Here is a 6,381-nt window from a genome sequence, read left to right on the forward strand (position 1 = left end):
AGCTGTAAACTCATGGGTTTACGACCGTAAACTCAATGAGTTGAGGTCACAAAACCGTAAACTCAAGAAAGGGGTTCTTTTGAACCCTAAACCCAATAGCTTTGTCCTACAACACTTAGATGCAATCCTAGGGCTTATAACACTTATATAAAGTGTTTAACTTGTCTTAGGATGTCTTAACTTTGTAAATTAGTTGTTTAAAGACTAATTGGGCACATATATGTGTATTTATATGTTAACTAGGATCATTGTGCGTGTAGAAGTCTTCACTTGACACCTAGCAATCCTATATCTTTAGTTCATCCCTACCACTCACTACAGGTGATTTCATACCCCTTAATTAACCTTTTAAATGTTTTTAAATGCTTTTATGGGGGGGGGGGGGAATACAAGTTGAACAATTCTAGTTATTATATCAATCACATGTGATTAATAACTACCAAACTAGTGGATTCTTACTTTTCAAACTGTGTTACCAAACTGCTTTACTTCAAACTGTTTTACAAACTCTTTTACTTGTCAAATACTTTTACTTAAACTCTTTCATACTTATATATTGTCAAATATATGTCTATGTATGTATGGTTATATAAGCAATGTTTAAAAGGCTTAGGAAGGCCAACTCGCTTTAATTCCTTTTCCTTGTTTGGATGTGGCTTTAGGGCATCGGTTATCCGTACAAAGGTCGTTTAAATATTAGTTGTATATCATGTATACATACATAGTCATAAAATTTCTTTCAATCACACTACTAGAAAAACAGCCTTTTACGACGCTCATTGCGCGTCGTAAAAGGCTCAGACGATGCGCAAATGCGCGTCAAGGAAGGCCCTGTCATAAAGAGAGACGACGCGCTTTTGCGTGTCGTCTATAGACGACGCGCATTTGCGACGCTCATTTACGACGTGCAATTACGACGCGCGTTTACGACACGCAATGCGTATCAAGGAAGGCCCTGTCATAAAGCAAGACGACACGCATTCGTGTGTCATAACCTTACGACGTGCGTGTTAATGACACACAATGCGTATCAAGAAAGCCCCTGTCAAGAAAGGCCATGTCATAAATGAAGATGACACACATTTTTGCGTATCATAATTTTAAATGTTTAAAAAAATATTATTTATAGATTTACTTATTTTCAGATTAAATTTGTATTTAATATTTCATAATAGAAAATAAAATATCATATACAAAAAATAGAATCCATTGAATAAATTTAATGTCATACAATTCTATTTCTTACAATATATAAATTTACATCTAATCTACTATGTACATCAAATTCCAACTAAGTAAAGTTGCATCTTGCCTTTCATAATTCTTTAAGACTAATGCTCCAAATAGCTGATTATATGGATAAACAATTGTACATTTGCCCATCTCACTCAATATATGATACCTCGAGTTGCTGCTCCAACTCTTCTTCTATCCTCAGAAGCTTCAGTTTTCAATTTAAAATTATAAATATATTCAAGTAACTCATTTACATAAATACAAGTAAAGATGAATTTGATTACCTGGTTGTATTTTGCAAGTCGTTTTGAACAAAAAGGAGCTCCCGTTTTAATCTGACCATGTTTCACACACAAACTCCCATAATAAGTATCATTTATAAGTTATAACATAACAAAACACTACCTCAAATTCTGCTAAAAATATTAATTAATATTATTACCGTTGACAAGCTAACTGAAAGATCTGCAACAAAGGTATCCTCTATTTCGCCACTTCTATGGATGGCCATCACACCCCATCCAACACACTTCAACATTCTCACTGACTCGATGTTTTCTGTAACCGACCAAACCCCACCTGGGTGGAGGAAAGGTCATAGGAGATAAGCTCACCTGCAAAATCATATAAAGAAATTTTGCTATCAAAAATCATAAAAGAAATTTTGCTAGATGCTTGCAAAAAAACGTATCACCAAAAAAATTATTGATATAACATAAATCAGTAAATACGAAATCCATAAGTTTTGATCGCTTCTTTGTACAATACAATTATTGTAAATAAATTTGTATGATAACTTAAAACTAAATTATATAAATTAAGTTACATCTAAGAAATGCAAAGTCAAATATTCCTTCTTCTTTTAATGTTTATTTTTTCATTGCTTCCTCTTCACTTTCCTTTCCCCTATTACCAATCTCTCTCACACTCTCTCTCTCTCTCTCTCTCTCACACACACACACTACCCTTTTATCTTTCACATACTTGAGTGAATTCCAAGAACCGAAAAAACTATCAATTCCACCCTCAAGTTTCAATCTTTCTTACTTAATTCTTCAAAACCAAACACCCATTTGGAGATTTGCCAAGAAAGTATAATCCCATTTGGAAGTCCAGTTCAATTATGGAAAAGGAGAAGTTTTTCACCAATGAAGGAAATGGAATTCCCCAAGGCTGGAATTCCATCTTTGGAATGGGAATTCAAGGAAGTGAGCTGAATTGTAGCTCAAAGCAGCTTCCTAATTGCTTCTTTAACCTCAATTATGAGAATTCATTGGACCAGAGAGATATCTTTGAGGTAATGGTGGTCAGAGCATTGTTGTCAGGGAATTGGTTGGTAGGATAGGAAGTGTATGCAATTCCGGAGAGATTTCACCTCAATCCGACATTAATCGAAACAACAGCACTAACAATTTGTCCTATAACAACTGTTAATCCTCAGATGGATGTTAGCATGGAAGCACTTTCAACTAAATTGGGTTCTCTTTGGTTGTAGTTCGTGTCAATGAAATTAGCAACTGTTAATCCTCAGATGGATGTTAGCATGGAAGCACTTTTATCCAAAGATGTAAGCTTTTTTAAACTATTTTTTTATCAATTCTTTCACAGATTAAAAGGGTTTTTACCTGATTTTGAATTGTATAATGACAAATGCAATACATGTATGTCCATGTGGTGAAAGCTAGGGATTTACCTGCAAAAGATGTTACTGGTAGTTGTGACCCTTATGCTGAAGTTCATCTTGGAAACTACAAGGGTACAACTCGTCATTTTGAAAAGAAATCTAACCCTGAATGGAACCAAGTGTTTTCCTTCTCCAGAGAGAGGATTCAAGCCACTATGCTTGAAGTTGCTGTAAAAGATAAAGATTTTGTGAAGGGTAAAAGCCAAAATTAATTAATTAAAAATAAAGAATATTATAGGACCAAAAAAAGAAGACATGAACACGGTAAAAAATAGAAATATTAATAAAATAAAATGCCAACCGTGTAGTTTAAGGAAAATGTTTGACAAGATTATCCCCTGGTGCATCTGGCCATTTCTTTACCTCAAATTCTGTTACTAAACCACCCTCAAGATTCGTAATAACAACCTAAAAACATTAAAATTTAACATGAATATTATTAGTATTGTAAACAGTTTGTGGGGAATAATATAAACATAAATCACATAATCATCACAAATATAAAAAAGGATAAAAGTTTATTACCAAAAATAAAAATCCTACAACTAATGCAAATGCCAACCCGAATTCATATTACACATACCAATACCATAAGTTGACTTGTTTTATATTAATCTCACACAGACAAACAGAGAGACAGACCATATGCTATAATTACACTAAACTCTATCAGTTTCAAGGCAAAATATGGAACTAAATAAACATTCCGGATTTGCCCCTCGAAATCTAAAACCACCATATATAATCAGATTCAGACCAAACTTTAAAACCCTTGGATTCATTTCTTATATCACCCTAACCAACTATATCCTGTTAGATAATCAAATAACTCCAAAAATCTTGGAAAAAAAACCCAACAACTAAAAACATTACTTTATCGTTTGTTTGTATGTTTGTTATAGGATTAATGGATTATAAAACTTGAGTAGCTAGCCAGCAACCACAACATCAGCCCTTGGACTTGAGTCAAGAAGTTGACACTTGTTTGTGTTTGTGTTTATGATTGTGTTTTTGTTGGTTTCATATAATTCTCCTGAGCTGTTATCCACTCTTGATATCAGGTTAGTAGTGCTCAGAGACGATACCTCCTTCCACTTATTTTTTAACATAATAAAGGTATATATTTAGTCTTATCATTAATTCAACATTTTGAAGCTTCAATTTCTCTGAATTATCAGTTAATCGGTTAATTTCAGACCTAAGCTTCAATTTCTCTGAATTATCAGTTAATTCGACCTGTAGCAGATTAAAGAAACTAGATTTGACAATAAAACTAGTAAAAAAATTCACCTGATTGGTTAAAGTAAAGTGAAATAAAAAATAAATAAAGTGAAGTAGAAAAAATACTAACCAGAAAAGGGACATGTTCAAGAATAGTGTATAAATTATTCCTAAGATTTGACCTTAGGAATAGTAACAAACATTTTTTTCAAATGTTAATGTTTATAATAATACAGATGCAGCCTAGGACAATAAGGGAAAAATCCAACCTTTGTTAAACATGTGCTGCCACTTGTATACATGATCTTTGCAACATCTTTCTTGATAGGAAGACTAGCAGGAGCTGGACTTGCCTGCCCTAGTTTCTCAACTTCTGAGAAAGCAGAAACTTTCAAATAACTGAGATTAGTGGAAACTTCAATATTATCACTTTCAAAGTATACAAAAAATTTAAAGATCACATACTAAGGACAAAATTTCCTTCCTATTTTACCCTCCTTACAATACTAGTGATGCCAAGTTTGATGAATCTGTTAGCATATATGGTTGTGACTATCATACATAACCTACATAATCCAAGAAAGCACATATTAGAATCAAAATTAACATGAAATTAGGTAGTAAAACAGAAAAGTAACAAATTTTGAGTATAATTTTGACTCTCATGATCAAAGAACTCATAAATAATCCCAAAAAAACTAAAATAAAAGATATTATGAACTTAGGTTGTAACTTAAGAATGAAAAAATACAGGGTGTTCTTCTCATAATTATTTTTACATGTCAGAAAGAGGAACAGAAGTGATTACCTTCAGTTTCAATCGCGATGCGAAATAGCAATAGATAAAATAGAAAGTATTGAACCTTAAGAAGCTTGGAAGAAAAGAGGTTTCGTGCCCTAAATTTAAAAAAAAACAACAAACAAGTGTAAATTGATAGAAGAATCAGATGAGACTCGATGATATGGTTTTGCCCAATGTAGTTCACCATTTTCCTTCCTTGACACCAATGATGCTCTCAACACACTCAAATACTTAACCTCTTTATCCTGGATATAAGATAACAAAATCATGAGAATCTAATAATAAGCTTAACCCATTAAAGTTTTTTATTATGTTTTATATTAATATATATTTTATAAATAAATTAAGTTTGATTGAATTTGGTTCATCCAACAATAATTTTGTCATTTTTTATTTGTAAATAATTGATACGTAAGATATAACTTAAAAACTACAACAAAATATAGTCCCAAATTCTAGCAAAACGATTTACACATTTGTAAACATTATACGGTATTTGTTTAAATCCGTTTAATTTGTAGCTATATATATGTTTATGTTTTATTTAACCTTTTTAGTTCCCCTCTGTTTTACAGACACTTGTAGAAATGGCAAACCACAAACATCAAGACTAATCATTGCACAAAAAGTAAAAGTATCTAACTAATCTCAACTTTTAAATCAAATATTCAAATGACTATCTAATATATAATCCAATAGTTCAATGTATTACTCAAAATTAATTCAAAGTTAAATCATATTCGACTACTGGTATTTTAAAACAAAATGAAAAGTACCTTGATAGATGGGACTATAACAATGGCTTCCTCCAAAGTTTCAGTAAAGGACTTCCAATAACACAATGCTCAATTTCCAGTAACTTGTAGCTCTGTAATGTGAATGTTGGTTGAAAAAATCAAACTTTATCAAGTTCATACCGAGCCACCAAAAATTCACTTTTATTTTCATTTTTATGTCATTATTTTAAACTATCTCAGAAAAGCAGCAAAAGGTTCGACATCAAATTGAAATAATTTTATAACTTCGATGAACATTTACAAATAAACCAATGAAGCATACTACAAATTTGGTTGTTTACACGAGAAGAGAAATACTAATTACCTGTGCTTCCCTCTGAAAGACCTCCTGCTTTTCATCATATACGTCTTTTCCTTTCTATTAAAGCTCCCTTCAAGCTGAATCCCATTATAATTTCTTGTTTTATCATCTTCCAGTGTCTTATTCTCCTGTCAAAAGTAAAACTAAACATAAACATATACATATTATGATCAAAATTTGAAGACAGAAAAATGGAGATTAAAAACACCCTACAATGCATTTCAGCAACAGCTACAAAATCCAAAAGATATCCATTTTCTTCATTAATGAGTCCAATTTTATCTTGATTCTGTCTTTTTGACCGAGCTTTGACAACTAGATGGGTATCTTTCAGCTCAGT

This window comes from Lactuca serriola, chromosome 1, assembly GCF_051521515.1.
Source record: "Lactuca serriola cultivar US96UC23 chromosome 1, Lser_US96UC23_V15, whole genome shotgun sequence".
NCBI lineage: Eukaryota > Viridiplantae > Streptophyta > Magnoliopsida > Asterales > Asteraceae > Lactuca > Lactuca serriola.